The 20,448-nt window shown below is 42.9% G+C and overlaps 1 protein-coding gene across 11 annotated transcripts in view; it reads right to left on the bottom strand.

Moving 5' to 3' along the window:
* rbfox1 (RNA binding fox-1 homolog 1) overlaps positions 1–20,448 on the bottom strand; it is a 2,508,969-nt gene that overhangs the window by 1,566,285 nt on the left and 922,236 nt on the right. The window contains exon 1 of one of the 11 annotated variants that reach the window (XM_072481264.1): positions 11,259–11,282. The exons of 9 other annotated variants lie outside the window; for them this stretch is intronic. The gene's annotated coding sequence lies outside the window, so the exon portion shown is untranslated. Of the gene's footprint in view, positions 1–11,258; positions 11,283–20,448 lie in introns of those variants that run through there. One more of the 11 variants, XM_072481257.1, reaches the window with a different exon arrangement.

The following is a 20,448-nucleotide window of genomic DNA, read 5'->3' as shown; positions in this document are numbered from 1 at the left end:
GGCCTCCTCCCGCTCCTATCTTCTAAGTATCTATTGTTTTGGATGAGGCGTTTTCAGAACCCCAAAATGTATCATGGAGTTCAACCAACCTCCCCCTTTAATGTATTTGTTGCTTTTCCTAGCACACGGCTTGTTCCCTAGGTGTGGGATTACAATTATGGACATGTGGGTTTTTAAACACAAAACAATGTTTATTCCATGAACTCAACTTAACATCTTAAATAAACATTGGATCTCTTAACACCCCTTATTTCAAAGATAACTCCGAAAATATTGCAACAGTAAATAATTCCTCAAAATGTTCCTTCAAACTTCCAAGAGACTTAATACCTTAAAACAGAATCACATCAGGTTAAAGGCTTTACTATTATGAGTTTAAATCACCCAAATGATCCACAGATAGTCTTTCATGGCAGAGCTCACACCAAATCCAGCTCACTGCAAAACACAGACACTCCCCAAGCTCTTTTCCTCCAAACTGCAGCTCTCTGGAAACACACAGACACACACAAGCTGCTTTTTCAAACGGCAGCTCTCTGGAAACACACAGACACACACAAGCTGCTTTTCCAAACTGAAACTTCAAAATGGCTGATCTAAACTCAGCTCCACCCACTCTCTGACATCACTGTTTTCTTAAAGGTACATTGCTTAAACATCCATGTCTTAAAGGTACTCTCACATGACACCTCCCCCCAAGAAAAAACAACCAAACATCAACTTCAAGATGGTTTCATTTTTCACTTTTGCGCCATCCACTAAGAAATGCACACAGTAAATATACATTTTCATTTAAAGAAAACACACACTCAAACAGGAATAATAATATAGTCCATTTTTCTTTGTTCTTCTTCCAACCAAAATCCTTCTCAATTGACAGTCTCTTTGCACAAAGTCTCTGCATGATCCATCCATTCCTCTACTCCTCGGCATTTCTCTTCCGAATCAGATAATTTAGTTCAATCTGACCACAGAGCCCCTTGCAATTCTCCAATACAGGAGCATTGGTGATCACAGCTTTCAGGCAGTCAAATGCCTGTTGAAAGTCCGCTGTCCCTTGAAATGTTTGACTTTTCTTTAGCAAGTCCATCAGTGGAGTAATCACGCCACAATACTTTGCATAAATGTTCGATCAAATCCACTCGTGCTAAGAAATCGCATTATTTTCCTTAGTCTTGAGGGTATCGGAAACTCCTCAAGGAAAGTGATTCGGGCTGCTCCAAATTCACTTTCAGCTAGGTTCATCACCAAACCCGCCTCCTGAAATCGATCGAAGAACTCCATACGATGTTTTAAATGTTCTTTCCATGTCTGGAAGTTGGAAATAAAAGCAGATTGTCCCAATTTCTCAATGCAATCCTTCAAACGTGGGATAGGATAAGAGTCCGTTCTTGTAACTGCATTCACCTTTCGGTAGTCCACAAACAACCGTTGGGTACCGTCTGGTTTAGGTACCATCAACTATGGGTAAGCTCGATTGGCTGCAACCCACTTCAATTATGCCATTCCTCAGCATAATCTCAATCTCTCTGTTAACCTGTGCCACTTTTAAAGCATTAAGTCTATATGGATGTTGTCTGATAGGAACAGCGTTTCCCACATCTACATCATGTATAGCCATTTTAGTACTTCCCAATTTATCTCTACAAATTTGCCAATGTGATATCAATAACTCTTTTAGGTCAGTTTGTTTTTCCTCTGGAAGGAAACTTAACAATTCATCCCAATTTTTGAGAACATCCTCATTTTCCTATTTAATTTGAGGTATGTCAAATTCACAGTCATCTGGATTTGGTTCATCACTTTGAGTTAGAATCATTAAAACCTCCTTTTTCTCTCCTTCCCTTTCAAAGTACCCTTTAAGCATATTCACATGACACACTCGGTGAGTCTTCCTTCTATCTAGTGTTTTTACCACATAATTCACCTCACTTAATTTCCTTTCAATCTGATACGGTCCACAAAACCTAGCTTTTAAAGGCTCACCTACCACTGGTAACAACACTAAAACTTTATCCCCACTGGTAAAACTAAGAACTTTGGATTTCTTGCCGTTTCATCACATTTTGTGCAACTTTCAAATGTTGTCTCGCCAATTCACCTGCTCTATTTAATCGTTCCCTAAAATTTGACACGTAATCCAATAGTGTAATTTCCGATTTCTCACCCACCAATTTTTCCTTAATCAATTTAAGTGGTCCTCTTACCTCATGACCAAAAATTAGTTCAAAAGGACTACATTTGGTAGACTCATTAGGTGCATCCCTAATTGCAAACAATACGAATGGAATTCCTTTATCCCAATCTTCTGGATAATCTTGACAATACGCCCTCAACATTGACTTTAATGTCTGATGCCACCTTTCTAACGCTCCCTGCGATTCTGGATGGTACACAGTTGATTTGAATTGTTTTATTCCTAAGCTATCCATAACTTCTTTGAATAACTTTGAAGTAAAATTTGATCCTTGATCCGATTGAATTTCTGTGGGTAGTCCATATCCAGTAAAGAATTTAAGTAATTCCTCCACAATCTTTTTAGCTGTAATATTACGTACTGGAATGGCCTCTGGAAACCTAGTAGACACATCCATTATAGTCAAAAGATATTGATTCCCACTTTTTGTTTTAGGAAGCGGTCCTACACAATCAATTATGACCCTCGTAAAAGGTTCCTCAAATGCTGGAATGGGTATTAAGGGCACTGGTTTTATCACTGCTTGAGGTTTCCCTATCACTTGACACGTGTGACATGATTGACAAAATTTAACTACATCTTTATGTAGTCCAGGCCAATAAAAATGTTTCTGGATTTTAGCTTGAGTTTTCCTTATTCCCAAATGACCACCCACTGGTACCGCATGTGCAACTCGCAACACCTCCTTTCTATACGCTACCGGCAATACTACTTGATGAACCTGCCCACTTTACATCCGCCTGCATATGTACAGGTCTCCATTTTCTCATCAAGACATAATTTTTACGGTTATAACACTCTGGTATACTCTCAGATTCCTCTTCCATACATGCTTTCTGATATATCCGTTTCATTTCTATATCTTTCTGTTGTAACTTCTCCAGTTTTCCTTAACTAAAAATATCCGCCTCATCCTCCACCTGTTCTTGTTATTTTTCAACCATCTGATCAAAAATTGTTTCTGATAATTGCACTTCAACTTCATCTTCACTCTTTGATTTCTCCTCTTGTCTTAACTTGTGACTTTGCGACCTTGTTACTACACAATCCGGAAAAATCCCAGGATATTCATCCTTCAAGCCTTCAGTTGTCTGATTTTCCACTGGCTTATCAACCACAGTAGGCATCACTCCCACCTGCGATCCAGCTATATAGTTTATCTATTACACCTACTACCACTTCACCACTCTTCACTAGACTTTCCAACTTTACCTTATATAATGGAACACTACTCCTCCCACCCTGAATTGCACATATCACCAACTTTTCTGGCAACATTCTTCCCAAACTACATAATTCCTCATCTCTTACCATTAAAGATTGACTAGCCCCTGTATCCCTTAAAATTGTAACTTCTTTACCTGCTCCTCCTGATACACATGAGTAAACTTTACACACACAAATAAATTCTTTAAATACATCTGGAACCTTCTTAACAATTACTTCTTGAACAGGCTGTACAATCGTTTGCACCTCCTTCGCTTCCCTTGGGCTTTCCTTTACCACTCTAACAAACCCCACTGTCTTATCCTGCTTTACCACATCAGCCTTCCCAGTGCTTTTCTTCAACCACCAACACTGTGACTTTACATGGCCTAGTTTATTACAGTGAAAACATCTGAAACTTTTCATTTCTTTTCCACCCTCCTGGATTTCTTTTTTAATCTGAGGTACACTCTCTTTTTTGTCTCCCATCAAATCACCTTTACCTTTACCACTTGAGTATTTCTCATGTCCCCAGTTCTATCCCTCACCGGCTGAAACTGATGTCAGAAACCAATCTTTGATTTATGAACTAATTCATAATCATCTGCCATTTCCGTTGCTAATCTCGCAGTTTTAACCCTCTGTTCTTCCACATGAATTCTCACTACATCAGGAATTGAATTTTTAAACTCCTCCAGAAGTATAATTTCTCTGAGAACTTCATACGTTTGGTCTATTTTCAAAGCCCTTATCCACCTATCAAAGTTACTCTGTTTGAGCCTTTCAAACTCCATGTATGTTTGACCAAATTATTTACTTAAATTTCTAAACCTTTGTCTGTAAGCTTCAGGAAGTAGCTCATATGCACTTAAGATGGATTTCTTTGCCTCCTCATACGTTCCAGATACCTCCTCCGGTAGTGATGCAAACACTTCACTAGCCCTACCTACCAGCTTTGTTTGAATCAGTAATACCCACATGTCCTGTGGCCATTGCATTTGTTTAGCTACCTTCTCAAATGAAATGAAAAAGGCTTCCACCCCTTCTCGTCAAACCTTGGCAATGCTTGGACATATTTAAATAGATCCCCACCACGTCTTTGACTATGACCCTCTGTCTCATTATCCTCATCCATCTCCTCCAACTGTACGTGTCCCTTTGCATCTGCCAATTTTAACTGATTTTCATGTTTCAGAGCCATTTTCCGAAGTTCAAACTCTCTCTCTTTTTCTCTTTCCTCTCTATCTCTTTCTTTGTTTCTTTCTTCTCTCTCCTTTTCTTTTTCATTTCTATCTCTTTCTCTTTTTTTCCTGCTCTCTCTCTTTCGTATTTAAGTTGCTTTAATTCTTTCTCATGTTCTATTTGTTTAATTTGCAACTGAATATTTGCCATTTCCCATGAGTCAAACTCTATCTTAGGCAACTTTAAATGCTTAACCACCGCCATAATTACCTCATCTTTTCGCATTTTGTCAGGTAATGTTAACTGCAATGTTATTGCCCGACCCAACAGTCTGCTTTTCGTCTCTGTCCGTAAAGTACTGCGTGTGACAGTCTCCACCCCAAAAACTTCTGAGCCTCTGAAAGAGCCATTGTCCACAACATACTCCCCACTTAAACTAAAATACCACACCAGAAAAGCAACAATCCTTCACTGTCTTTAAGTTCACAACAGCCAATCCAATGGATAGACTTTTATCCCGGATGAGCCCCCAATTGTTATGGGAGAGGCGTTTTCAGATCCCCAAAATGTATCATGGAGTTCAACCAACCTCCCCCTTTAATATATTTGTTGCTTTTCCTAGCACACGGCTTGTTCCCTAGGTGTGGGATTACAATTATGGACACGTGGGTTTTTAAACACAAAACAATGTTTATTCCATGAACTCAACTTAACATCTTAAATAAACATTGGATCTCTTAACACCCCTTACTTCAAAGATAACTCAGAAAATATTGCAACAATAAATAATTCCTCAAAATGTTCCTTCTAACTTCCAAGAGACTTAATACCTTTAAACAGAATCACATCAGGTTAAAGGCTTTACTATTATGTGTAAATGTAAAGATCCACAGATAGTCTTTCATGGCAGAGCTCACACCAAATCCAGCTCACTGCAAAACACAGAGACTCCCCAAGCTCTTTTCCTCCAAACTGCAGCTCTCTGGAAACACACAGACACACACAAGCTGCTTTTCAAACGGCAGCTCTCTGGAAACACACACAAGCTGCTTTTTCCAACTGCAGCTCTCTGGAAACACACAGACACACACAAGCTGCTTTTCCAAACTGAAACTTCAAAATGGCTGATCTAAACTCAGCTCCACCCACTCTCTGACATCACTGTTTTCTTAAAGGTACATTGCTTTAACATCCATGTCTTAAAGGTACTCTCACATGACACTATGTATCTGTGTATCAATGAGATATAGAAGGAGAAGCACGTCATTCGGCCCTTTGAGCCTGCTACGCTATTCAACATGATCATGGTCGATCTTGTACCTTAACTCCACTTTCCTGCAACATCCTTATACCCCTAAATTTCTTTAGTACCTAAAAACCTATTGGCTCCTTCCTTGAATTTGTTCATCAATTAACCATACACAGCACAGGATAGGAAATTTCAAAGGCCTAATATCCTCTGAGTAGAGACATGGGGCTGAATTCTCCATTTGTGAAGACTAAGTGCTGATGTCAGCGTGGGAACAGGGGCATTGTACGCCTGAAAAGACTGTGCAAAAGCTGCACCAATCCTCCGTCTGGTGGGGGGAGGAGGGGGGGGCTAGAAGGCACTCAGTATAGAGCCCTCTAATTTAGCTGCGGATACGACTGGAGAATTGGCAGGTCCATGGCCGCGCATACGCACGGCGGTGGCCTGCAGCGTGCAACATGGCGCCGGCCACACGTGGACCAGGCCTGCCAAATAATCCCCCCCCCCCCACTCACGGAATAACGCTTGTCACCCATGGGCCATCTCCTACCAGTGGCCCCAGCGCCCGCCAAAGCGCCCTCTGCTCGCAGAACAACTCCCACCCGACTGTGGCGACATTGGCCTCAGTCCGTAGCCGCCACGCTGGGTTCCCGAAAAAAAAAGGACACGTGCCCCACGCCGTCGGGAACTCGGCCCACTGGGGGCGGAGCATTGGGAGAGGGCCTCAGATGACGTCCTGAGGCCGTCCCAACGGCGTACGGCGTGCGGCGTACTTGCAGAAACGCCGTTTTGGAGGGGGCGGCACATGGCAAAAGCGCCGCCGCCCCCGATTTCAACGTAAATGGGGATTCTTCGGCCAATCGTCAAACGCGATTTCAGCGTCGGAGAATCATGCCCGTGTTTTCTCATCACAATCCTAAATTGCTTAGCCTTTGCTCTGCGACAGTGACCCCGGATTCCAGACTACCCGTTTAGCATCTATGCTATCAAGCCTCTTAAAAATTCATACATTTCTAGGAGGCCATCTCTCATTCTTTTAAATTATGGTGAATATATTCCCAGCCTACTCATTTCCTCCTCAGAGGCCATTCCTCTCTGTAGTAGTAGGGTCTGGTATATAAAGGGTAAATGCTGCCCACATTGTGATGTAAGCAGTCACATGATTTAGTCGTAGGGTAGTATTGAAGAGATGTTTTAAGACCGAGGGAGATAGCTTTATGCCTGTACCCTTTACTGTATATTTGTATATAGTTACAAGTAGTTTCTGTTAAAATACATAAGACCACGAAGACTTCTTCAACAGATGTTCTGCAACCAACATCATCCAATCATGGTGACAATTCCGAATCACAAACCATCATCTTCACAGAAAGGGAAGTACGTCTTAAATGGATTTTTGAACTGAAAGAAATTCCCAACTGAAGCTACAGGTGCTGAGAAAATTTGCGAGGAAATCTCTGGAGGGAACAATTGGGAAGCTAAGGGCATAGGTTTAACTACAGCAGAGGATTCCACACCATTCCCTCTGGAAGTCCAGCTTCCGCACAGTCCAGAGTCTGCAAGGGTGAGCTAAAACCTTTTCACTTCCAGGCTGCAGTCAGGCCTGAGAAGCCCTTTTACTAATTCAGTCAGAAGCACTGTTTGGGTAAAACCTGTCATTAATCCTAATTCCCTGACTCCAAGTCTCAACACGTGGCCAACAGAAAATCAACTCTCAGAAGCTTCATGACTGCCCAAATCTTAAACAATAAGCCTGTGATTCATTCAGACATCTCGCTACTCGCGTCAATACATCGCCAATTAAATCAAGTCGGTAGAACACTGACCCACGCAGCCGTTGTTAAAAAATCCTCTTCCCGAAGCATGCCACTGCTATTTTGCAAAGTGTGTCAAAACAGGCAAGCACGGGAAATTCATTATTCTGCAGTGAATGTCGATGCCATCTTGGAAGACTCAAAACTTTAAAAACTGTTAAGAATCTTCAATATGGATCATGATTCCACACTTTCAACTCCATTGGGACTCTCCCAAGGCCCAGAATAGTCACAAATTTAGTGTCACTGGGGGAAAATATTTTTAGGATACAGCATTGCATTGAGTTTAGATTAAAAATCAGAAGTGGAACAAATAACCACCCTTCTTTACTCAGTAGGGCCAATTGCAGATGATATAATTGCACAATAGAATATTGATAATTCATGCACCAAATTTGAGGCCATTTTAAAACCCTTTGATGTGTATTTCAACTTGAGATCCAACAAAATATTGGAAAGAGCTAAATTCAATTAGAGAGTCCCAACTGTCTGGGGAGCCCGTCAATTTCTTCATAAAGGGTGGCAGAGGGGTGTGAAGATGGAGATGTAAAGGTCTGAGTTCGTTCAAGTCAAAATCAGGGTGGGTGTTGCAGATGATACACTCTCTGACCTCCTACACTCTCTGACCACCTACAAGCTAAAAGTGATCTTACTCTAGACCAGGAAATCCAATTAATCTAAGTCAGGAATATGTTGGCAGACTGTGCAAGTCAAAACCCCATCACAGACAGCCCAAAGGTAATCCCCGAGGACAAGAGTGAAAACACAGAAGATACACAACCATGCTTCTTGGGTGAGATCAAAGATTGTGGTTCTTCATTTTGGAATGCTGATATCCTGGCAATTGGTCATTCAACACCTTGTAAATTAGATTCCGTTGCCAGCTTGAAATCCTATCAGACAAGGAACCATGGCTCAAAAGCCACTGGCTTCAAACAATGGATACTCCACTTTACAGCACAGGGGTTCATTGGCATGATCCCGGAACCACTGAGATATGGCAGAAAACAAACCTTTGACCTGATGTATGTCATCCATAACCAGTCTTCCTCTCTCCTGAGCAAGGCTGCCTGCATCACCCTGGGTCTTCTCCAGACAGCAGAGGATGTAAAGACGAATGCTGTTGTTAGCCAGCCAGAAAATAACATGGTCCTGAGTCCTGAAACACTAAAGGGGTATTCAGACTCGGAGTTCACCCTCAGTCTCTTCTCTCTTTGGGAGCAGGTTTCTTCATTATCATCCCAGGTCCAGAGGTGGTACGATGGTGCAGTGGGTGGCACTACTGCATCACTCTGCCAAGGACCCAGGTTCGATCACTGGCTGTGTGGAGTTTGCACATTCTCCCAGTGTCTGTGTGGTCTCACCCCCACAACCCAAAAATGTGCAAGGTAGGCAGATTGGCCACATTAAATTGCCCCTAAATTGGAAAGATAAAATAAAAATAAATAAATAAATAAAAATAAAATGATTCCAGGTCCAGGATAGTCCCCAATGGTCAGAACAATCTAATACCCAAGAGATTACGTTGGCAACTCTGGTGGAAGTGGTAGCAAAGAATGATCAGCCATCTGTGAAGCCTCTACCCCCAACCACAACGATGGTACAGCTGGTCGACACGGCAACTACTGGGCATATGCTGTAATTTCCAATCAGCATGCTAATACTCCATGGGAATCTGCCAACAGGTAGCAGTCTGTCACCACCTACAACAAAAAGCACAGGTGAGAATATCACTCAACTTTGCTCTCACTACAGGAAAGTCTCAGAAGGCTTCCAGATGGCCCACATGGAAAAAAGAAAAAAAAGCAGCACAATGGAGACAAATAATTTCTTTGCCCAGCTCGCAAGAAACAATCGAGAGTAACAGCAAACGTGCATCGACAACATAGCCAAACTGACCAGGCATTGTTCAACATAAAGCAGTGGGAGAAAAGGATGAAAGAATACCCAAATGACAGTCCAACCTGCAAGCCAACAACAAGAACTGCAACCTACACAACCTGACAGAACGGCGAACGAGTTGTGGAAGGGTGATAAGGCCTCTAGGCCGCCTGAACCTCTAACCTGGAAGGCTTGAGGAGGAAGATGGGGCACTGAGAATGTGGTTTATATCAATACTGTAATTACAATAATTTTAGAATAGCATTAAGGTTGTAACAATAAGGTAACTGTTTATAATAATGTAAGACATCAAATAAACCAAAGTAACTATATCCATGAGATAAGGATTTGGGGGTAGGTATAGTATAGGGTTTAGTATATACAGGGTTAATGTGGGACTGAGTACTGCACCGTCCACAGAGTGATGTAAGAAGGCACATGATCTAAAGCTAATGTCTGCAGTGTTGGGAAGAGATGTGTTAAGACCTAGGATGGAGATAGCTCTACACTTGTACCCTTTACTGTTTATTTGTATATAGTTACAGGTTGTTAGTAAAAATTTGATTGTTAACATACATTTGATTTGAATTGATTTATTATTGTCACATGTATTAGTATACAGTGAAAAGTATTGTTTCTTGCATGCTGTACAAACAATGCATACCGTACATAGGAAAGGAAGGAGAGACTGCAGAATATAATGTTACAGTTATAGCAAGGTGTAGAGAAAAGATCAACTTAATACGAGGTAGGTCCATTCAAAAGTCCAGTAGGGAAGAACTGTTCTTGAGTCAGTTGGTACGTGACCTCAAACCTTGGTATCTTGGTACTCCGGGTGTGGCTTCACCAAGGCTTCTTCACTCCTTTACACTGAACACCTTTGTAATAAAGGCTAACATGCCATTTGCTTTCCTAATTGTTCGATGTAGCTGCATTTAACTTTCTGTGGTTCATGTACAAGGATGCCATAGTCCCTCTGAATAGCAACATTCCTCACCATTTAAAAAAAAATCTGCTTTTTATTTTCTTCCAAGGTAGCTACCTTCACATTTTTCTACATTGCATTCCACCTCCTGCATTCTCGTCTACTCACTAAACCTGCCTTTGTCGCTTTGCAGCCTTTTTCTGTCCTCATCGTGAACCTAACTTTGTTTCCTCAGTAAATTTGGATGCATTAAACTTACTCCGCTCATTGAAGTCATTGACACAGATTGCAAATAGCTGAGGATGGATCACTTGCTGAACGCAATACTGACAACATATTAGCTGAGCTGGTTTCCATGTTCTAGAAATCCGACAAATGCAAGCTCAGGCAGAAGTGAGAGATTATTATTCATACCAACTGTTCACACAACTCTACAAACACACAAGAACTAAAGAGATTTTACTTTCTCCTTCTGGGATTCAGGAATAGACGTACATAAAGAAAGCCATGACTGCTGCAAACAATTATTCCAATTATATACTGTTGTTTCCAGATTTCAACAGCCATCCTTTGACGTTAACTTCATGTCTGATGAAGTAAATGAAAGAGGTACTGCCAAGGCTGTGGTAACAAATTTGATGCACTTTTGGGGTTAAACACATAACTGTTAAACTTGGCTAGCCTTGTTAAACAATCAATTGATTGAGTGCCTTAATATACTCATTAAGAATGGGTCGGTCTTACTGTAGCGCTGACTTAATACATTACATTAATCAACCTGTGTGAAATAAGAATGAAGGATACCTGAGCTACTTAGAATATTTCTTTAGTCACGGCATCACAAATGTCTTCAGGGACATCTCCACAAACTTTTTCCATCTTTGATATACTGAACTTTGAGTAATGCAAAATAAAAAAAGGATGCCTTTTAAATGTGCAAATTTAAAAATAATATGAATATATACTACAGAATAAATGTTAATACCAGCAGTGACGACAGTTAATACAAAAAGTTAAATAGGCACCAAATGGTACAGAAAGAAATAAAATACAAATGAGTTTAACAATTCTAACTATGCAATATTATTGAATCGAATTAAAAATATCGCATAGACTTTATCGAGTTATACTTTCAAGTTTAAACTGTATCACATATGTCAATAAACCATTTTCACCCATTGACATCTGCATCACAAATTCATACCGCACAGTTCTTTCTATTTGTTGCGCTGCTGGATATTATTTACAAAAAAAGCTTTCCACTTTGAAATTGAAAAGTCAAATCCTCCATCTATTTTCATCCATTCCAATTGAAATTGTCATCATTATTTATGTTTTTTCTCTCTCTGATTTAGTGGTATTCAATAAATTAATAATCAAGCGCAGGGAGGAAGGGAAGGAAATCGATAAGGAAAATAAAAATTGTCAAAATACTTGGGAGAAATCAGATTAAAAAGAAACTTTACAAGAAAGAAAGAAAAAATATTGAATTTGATTTCGGAATTAAAGAGACCAGAGCAGATTTCTAAGGTAGCGGGTTTGTGATGTTGAATAACGTTTTCCTTTGCACACTATGTATTGTGGACTGTAAACCCATTGGTGTTGAGTTCAACTTGAGTCACACAATGGGCTGTCAATTGATTCTATAATAGATCATAGAATTTACAGTGCAGAAGGAGGCCATTCGACCCATCGAGTCTGCACCGGCTCTTGGAAAGAGCACCCTACCCAAGGTCCACACCTCCACCCTATCCCCAAAACACAGTAACCCCACCCAACACTAAGGGCAGTTTTGGACACGAAGGGCAATTTATCATGGCCACTGTGGAAGGAAACAGGAGCACCCGGAGGAAACCCACGCACACAAGGGGAGGATGTGCAGACTCCGCACAGACAGTGACCCAAGTCAGGAATCGAACCTGGGACCCTGGAGCTGTGAAGCAATTGTGCTATCCACAATGCTACTGTGCTGCCCACTTGCCATAATTGTGACTATGAGCTATTTTGAAATCAAGTCCCATCAGTCAAACCACACTCAGGGTGCTACTTGTTAGAGGCCACCAGCTTATGTCCAGCAGGGAGCTGATCTAGGTTGGGCTTTGGGGCCCCGCTCCTCCTGGGCCCACATCTGATTTCTGAATGACCTCCGGCAGTCCATTTAGTAAGCACCATTAGTTTGGATGCTCAAGTTAAAATCATCACCCTGAGTTTACGGTTCATTATAGTGTGCAATACTGCTGGCACAGTGGTTAGCACTGCTGCCTCACAATGCCAGGGATCTGGGTTCGAATCCAGCCAGCCTGTTCCTGACTGGCTGTGTGTAGTTTCCCCATTCTCCCTGTGTCTGTGTGGTTTTCCTCCGGGTAGTTTCCTCTCACACTCCAAAACTGTGCTGGTTAGGTGGATTGGCCACGCTAAATTGTCCCTTAGTGTCCAGGGATGTGCAGGTTAGGTTGGGTTATTGGGGATAGGGCGGGAAAGTGGGCCTAAGTCGAGGTGCTCTTTCGGAGGGTCGGTACTGATTTGATGGGCTGAATGGCCTCATTCTGCACAGTAGGGGTTCTATGGATTCTATGTAACTCAAAGCTGCAGACAGTGCTCTATGTACATTATGGAACCCTCATTTGTATATTACAGTGGTCTCCAACCTCAAACAGACAGATAGGGCCAGCACAGAAGCACAGTGATTAGCACAGTTGCTTCACAGCTCCAGGGTCCCAGGTTCCCGGCTTGGGTTACTGTCTGTGCGGAGTCTGCACGATCTCCCCGTGACTGCGTGGGTTTCCTCCGGGTGCTCCGGTTTCCTCCCACAGTCCAAAAATGTGCAGGTTAGGTGGAATAGCCATGCTAAATTGTCCTTCGTATCCAAAAATGTTAGGTGGGGTTATTGGGTAATGGGGTAGGTTGGAAGTGTGGGCTCAAGTGGGGCGCTCTTTCCAAGAGCCAGGGCAGACTCGATGGGCTGAATGGCCTCCTTCTGCATTGTAAATTCTATGATTCTATGATATTCTGGTTGCCCATCTCAGGAACATGTGTCAGATAATGGCAGCCACAGCATCAGAATAAATAGGGGAAAATGACCCAATGCAATTTTAAAGAAGCGAAATCTGCAGATTCTGGAAATCTGAAACGTTATTTTCAGTAATGTCAATGCTTCATTTACGTATTGGAGTGCGACCTCAATGGAGTGCTGCGGGCCTGGTGAGTTGAGGGAGTTTGTGAGATACTGCTTTGGCTTTTTCTAACTTTTTCACCCTGCAGGAATTAGTTCCTGCTCTGCTGCAGGGAAGAAGCTCGCTCCTCAGTGAATATCTGGTCTGTACCTGGTGAGTAGTTAAGGCCTATTCTACTCCTACGATTTACAACAGTACAGGAATTATTGATAAATTTAAGAAAATACAAAAAAGACAAATAATAATTGAATAAAATAATTAAGTAATTAATTAATTAAAACAGTCAAGGACAGGTGATGAGTCATGGCTGCAGAATGTGGGAGCTCTTGGATGCCAAAGCAAACATGTCTGCAGTAAGTGTCTGTGAATTGAGGAGCTTTGGCTCAGAGTTATTGAGCTGCAGATACATCAGACCACGTGAGAGAAACCTGGATGCTTTGTGCCAGGTGGTGACCACCACCCCTTCGGACAGGGTCTCCTGATTTGGAAGGTGGTCAGGGACAGGAGGGTATGTCTGCAGCTGAGACAGGTAAGGGGATCTAGAGGGCAGGAGTGCAGGAGTGTCAGCCTCCACATTGGCTAACAGGTCTGAGGTTCTCTCAGGTGATTTGGATGATAGTGAGTGCTGCAAGGTGGATGAGCTGACTGACCATGGCACCATGGTACGGAAAGTCATTCAAGTGGGTACAAAGGAGGAGAGAATGGGAGCTTGAATGAAAGGTGCGGGTTTAATCATGGGGAATTTTAATCTACATATAGATTATATAGAAAAATCAGAGAGCAAAGGTTGCATAGATGAAGAGTTCGTACACTGCTTTTGGGGATAGCTCTTTGGAACAGCTCGATCTGGAGGCAAGAAGAGAGCAGACTACACTAGAACTAATATTGTGCAATGAGATAGGATTAATTGATAACCTTATTGTGAAAGCATCCTTATGTAACAGCAATCCTAATAGGATTGAATTTGACATTGGCCAGGATTTTCCTGACCTTCCCGCTGACAGGATATTCTGGTCTCGCCAAAGTTGATCCCTGCTGCGGGTTCTTCGGCAGCAGGACGGAGAAGCCATGCAAATTGCCACAGTCTTTAGCTGGACCAGAAGATTCCATCAGTGGCCAATAGTGAGCCGCCTCCGCCGCAGGGGGGGAGGGGGGGGATGAAAAATTCCTGCCATTCAGTTTGAGGGAGGGATTAGTGGGTCTAAGACTAGTATTTTTAATTTAAACAAGGGCAATTATGAAGGCATGAAAGTGAAGCTTTCTAAGTGACCTCGCAAATTAGGTTAATGGAGATGCAGTAGCAGATATTGAAAGGGACATTTCAGAATACACAGAATAGATACATTCTGATGAAAAAGGAAAATTCCAAGAGGAGGACCTACCATCTGTAGTTAATGTTAAGTATACCATCAAACTTAAAGAAAAAGCATTTCATTTTGCAAAGGTGGATAGAAGTTTAGAAGAACAGAACAGCAAAGACAGACTATAAGATTAATAAGGAGGGAAATATTAGAGTACGAGAGAAAGTTAGCTTCTATACATTTTTAAATAAGAAGTGTTAGCAACGTGAATGTTCATCCTATATGAGTCTGGGTAATTAATAATGGAAAATAAGCAGAAGAATTGAACAGCTATTTTGCAGCGGTCTTCACTATAGTGTTTACAAATAAAATCCCAAAAATAGCAGTAAATCAGAAAATGGAAGAGAGGGAGAAACTCAGGAAAGTTACAATCACCATAGGAAATGGTGTTGAGCAAACTGTTGGAGCTGCAGCCTGACAAATCCCCATGTCCAGATAGACTTCATACTCGGGTCTTGAAGTAAGTGGTCGAGATAGATGGTGCATTGGTTTTAACTTTACAAAATTCCCTGGATTTGGGGAAGGTTCCATTAGATTGTAAAATAATGAATGTAACTCCTTTATTCAAAAAGGATACAGAAAGCAAGATACTACAGACCAGTTAGCGTAACATCTGTCATAGGGAAAAATGTTAGAAGCTATTATTAAAGATGTTATAGCTGGGCATTTGGACAAAGTCAGGTTAATCAAGCAGAGTCAACGTGATTTTGTGAAATTTACTGGAGTTTTTTGAATAATTAACATATGCTGTGGATAAAGGGGAACCAGTGGTTGCACTGTATTTAGATTTCTAGAAAGCATTTGATAAGGTGCCACATCAAAGGTTATTGCAAAAAAAATTAAAGCTCTTGGTGTAAGGGGTAACATATTGGCAAGGATAGAAGATTGACTAGCTGATAGGAAATAGAAGGAAGGCTTAAAAGGGTATTTTTCCAGTTGGCAGGTGGGGGAAAGTAAGTTGTGATGAGGGCATAAGGATTCTACAAATGGACATAGAAAGGTTAAGTGAGTGGAGAAAAAAATCTGACAAATGGAGTGTAATGTGGGAAAGTGGGAAATTGTGCATTTTGGCAGGAGGAATTAAAGAAGCTTATCATCTAAATGGTGGGAGATTGCAGAGCGTGGAGACGCAGAGGGGCCCAAAGGTCCTAGTGCATGAATCATAAGAAGGCTAGCATAAGGACACAGCAAGTCATTTGAACAGCTAATAAAATGTTGTCATTTACTGCAAGGGGAATTGAATACAAAAGTAAGGAGGTTATGTTTCAGTTGTACAACACACTGGTGAGACCACATCTGGTCTCCTTGGTCACCTTACTTCAGGAAAGATGTAGTTGCTTTAGGAGAAATTCAAAGAATATTCACTAGATTAATACCAGGAATGGGCAGTTTATCTTATGAGGAAAGGTTGAACTGATTCGGTTTGTATCCATTGGAGTTTAGCAGAGAAAGAGATGACTTAGTCCATCACGTGAACCCGCCTCACATACATTGACTCTGTCTGCACCTCCCACTGCCTTGGGAAAGCAGGAAGCATAATCAAAGACTCCTGCCACCCGGGTCTCTTCCAACTTTTTCCATCAGGCAAGAGATACAAAAGTCTGAGAACACGCACTAACAGGTTCAAAAACAGCTGCTTCCCCACTGTTACCAGACTCCTGAACGACCCTCTTGTGGACTGAACTGATCTCGTCACACAACCTCTCTACTGAGTAGCACTACCTGTATGCTTCCCCCGATGTCTGTGTCTATGTATTTACAGTGTGTATTTATCATGTCCTATGTTTTTTGCATGTATGGAACAATCTATCTGGACTGTAAGAAGAACAGTACTTTTCACCGCACCTCAGTTCATGTGACAATAAATAAATCAAATCAAATCAAACTTGTTTGAAACTTTTAAGGTCCTGACAGGTCTTCACAGGGTGGATGTGGAGAGGACGCTTCCTCTTGTGGGAGAATCCAGAACTAGGGGTCACTGTTTAAAAATAAGAGGCTGCTCCTTTAAGAGAGATGAGGAGAAATGTTTTCTCTCACAGGGTCATGTGATTTTGGAACTCTCTTCCTCAAATGGCAGTGGAAGCAGAGTCTTTTAATATTTTTAGGGCAGAGCTAGGTATATTCTTGATAAGCTAGGGGGTGAAAGGTTATCGGGGGTAGGTGAGGTTACAATCAGACCAGCCATGATCGTACTGAATCGCGGAAAAGGCTTGAGGGGCCGAGTGGTCCACTCCTGCTCCTAATTTGTACATTCATAAGTTAAAATGGCTCCATTATTTGTAAACGTGTTTACAATATTATTACATTCAAATTGTGCAGAGGCATTCTTTCCCAGTGCTCTGATAACATTAAAAATGTTGAAGGGAAGCCAGAGCAGTGTATGTTCCTAATCTTTAAACTCAACTACCACCCATTTGTTCTCCATGTTTTTCTATATATAAATAACTGTCTTTAATTGACATTTGTGGTAAAATTACTGCATGAAGCTTTAATAGGGTCATAAGAAATTATTTTGCCTGAAATGTTAATGAACGGGTCAACAGGCTAACTGAGGTGTTAACAGGTTAGCACCAAATCAAACAATGTTTTCATTTTCATTGTGCATCAGGCAGCATTGATACGGTTTAAATTAATTAACATGAGGGCGGCACGGTGGCGCTGTGATTAGCCCTGCTGCCTCACGGCGCTGAGGATATATACATATTTATATATATGGCAAATGGAAGTGCGGCAAAATGAGAAGTTCATTGCTGTACCAGAGGCAATTTGCATTACTTTTCCGAAAGCTTTGCTCGACAGGGTGCATATTGATTGTTATTAGGAAACAGTCCACCAATCTTTCTAAAAGTGTATGCAAAGCTATAAAAACATTTGCCTTGCTTTTCAAGTACTTAGAGCAGACCTCCAGAGAAAGATAACTTACAACAAATTCATGCTGTTAACATTTATTCGTAGAAGCTAACAAACAAGAAGCTAACAAACAGCCAAAATAGAAATGCCTTCAGCATAAACGCCAGATCCCAGCATCAATCGTCAACTCCACTGATCTGTTTGAGAAGGAGTATAACATCTCTCCAGGGTACACAAGCACATCAAGTGGTAATGAAGACACTGTGCATTAGGTCCAACACAGCACAAAAAAAATCTTAAAAGAGCATTTTCCATTTAACATGTTGCTGATGTTGTAATAGCCGCTCTTGGAAATGTAATAGAACCACAGAAAAAATTGATTTGCAAATTGAACTATTTTCAATGGCTGACTGAAATCTCGGCACGATTTAATGGAAGGATTTCCAAGTGTCATTTTGGGCGGGTTTGGTGGCCCGTGTTGGAGAGATCACGTCCCGATTTAACGGCACTTAATGCCAAACATAAGCCCCCACAAGCTTCTCACCATCACTGGATGTCTCGCCGCCTGATTCGCCCAGCTCGCGCCGCAGCTTCTCACCACTAACAAGGGGGGAGCTGCTTTTAAACGCTCCCTCATGATTCATTGTCAGTTAACACGCAAGCAGGGCACTGCGCAGACCCGCTCTGGCGATGCCGACCTGTCCAGGCTTCTCGCGCCGTCGATGCGAGATGGGACGTCCTGTTATCCCGAGGAGTCGGAGGGCCAGCAGCAGGGTCACCAATGCCACTTGGGAGGCTGTAGCAGCGGCTGTCAGCGCGGGCAGCATGATCAGGACAACTGCCGTCCAATGTCTGAATGGGACCAGCGACCTCCACCTCGCTGCAAGGGTAAGTTACCACCTCTCTCCTGGCATCAGTTCCACCTGCCACCCCTCAAATCCCCATCCCCACCCACTCCACAAATCACTGACTGACAACTCGCACCCTCACACATCCAATCTTTACCCTTGTTCCTCAGAACCCACTGTCACCCACCAGCACAACCCCTTCATGTCCAGGGGCGGTGCCCACACATGTCACCTGCTATAGACCCCCCTGACCCATCAAGCATATGGCTCATAATGCCCTCTCTTTATCCCTGCAGGAGATGATAGCCCATAATAAGCAGGAAAGGGCCAAGACGGGGGGGACAGAGCCCCAGAGATCTGAGTCCTCACCCCCTATGAGAAATGTACGCTGGAAATCACGGGGTTGTCGAGTAGAGAGCAGTCACCGACAGGAAGTGTGGCCTACGCCAGAGAGGTGAGAATCCACTCTCCTTTCACCTAGGTGACCCGTTTGTTCATATCAGACAAAATGATCTTTCTCTCTTACTGGCCACAGGTCCATTATCTCGCAGGATCTCCATGTGATGATGTTGGACTATCCGGAGTCTATTCCTCCCCCTTTGCCACCCAAGAAACCACCTTGGAGGAAAGCTGTGAGGAGACCATCATCGAGGCATCACAGCTATCACCGCCACCTTCTACCAGCGCAGAGACACAACCCAGGGTGGGAGGCATTAGTGGACAGGATTCTGGGGTGCAATCTGCTGAGCACCATACAGTTACTGATGCACATCATGTGGAGGCAGGAACATCCAGGAGAGACAGCAATTGGAGATCTGCTGGATCCCAGGACTCAGCTGGGTCTCAGTCAGATGCCGAGCCTCTAGACAAGGTTCTCCCAGAACTGATGCAGATGACAGCACACAGCAGTGACATTGAGGAGAGGAGGTCAGTGACAACCCAGTGAGTGCGTAGCCGATTGGAGGAGTCCCAAAGGCTAAAGGCACAGGAGATGTTGCCAACAATGTGTGGGACTGAGGACAACACTGCTAGGTTGACGACCTCAGTGGAAGTCTGTGCGGAGTCTGAACATTCTCCCCGTGTCTGCGTGGGTTTCCTCCGGGTGCTCCACTTTCCTCCCACCGTCCAAAGATGTGCAGGTTAGGTGGATTGGCCAAGATAAATTGCCCTTAGTGTCCAAAAAGGTTAGGTGAGGTTACTGGGTTACGGGGATGGGGTGGAGGTGTGGGCTTAATTGGGGTGCTTTTTCCAAGGGCCAGTGCAGACTCGATGGGCCGAATGGCCTCCTTCTGCACTGTAAGTTCAATGAAATTCTATGAAAGCCTTGAGCATGATGTCTGTATCTTGAGTGGTGGTGCCCAAAGCATGGCTCAGTCTGTGATGATTATGATTGAGGGCCTCAACAGCATGTCCCAATCACTGACGGATGTGTCGCAGATGCAGGTGGACCTTGCTGAGACACTGCAGAGCATGTCCCAGTCACTGAGGACCATCACGGAGGGCATCGGCACCACAGCGCAGACAAGGGGGAGCCGCCAGGACTGGCAGCACCAGATGACACAAAGGCTTCTGGAATTCACTCCAGCTGTCCCTCCATTCCATGGAGACCCTCAGGGCCCTACGGGCGCTGTCAGGGTGGAAGAAGTGCTGAAGGCCAACCCGGGCTCTGCCACCAAGGAGCCTGTTGAACCAGTAAGTCGGCCAGGGCACTCCCGCTCCAGGCCCTCCAGAGGATGTCCACCAAGGGCATCAAAGGCCACAG

This window comes from Scyliorhinus torazame, chromosome 17 (assembly GCF_047496885.1).
Source record: "Scyliorhinus torazame isolate Kashiwa2021f chromosome 17, sScyTor2.1, whole genome shotgun sequence".
NCBI classification, from domain to species: domain Eukaryota; kingdom Metazoa; phylum Chordata; class Chondrichthyes; order Carcharhiniformes; family Scyliorhinidae; genus Scyliorhinus; species Scyliorhinus torazame.
The sequence above is the reverse complement of the archived record's forward strand: the minus strand, read 5'-3'. Positions and strand labels throughout refer to the sequence as shown.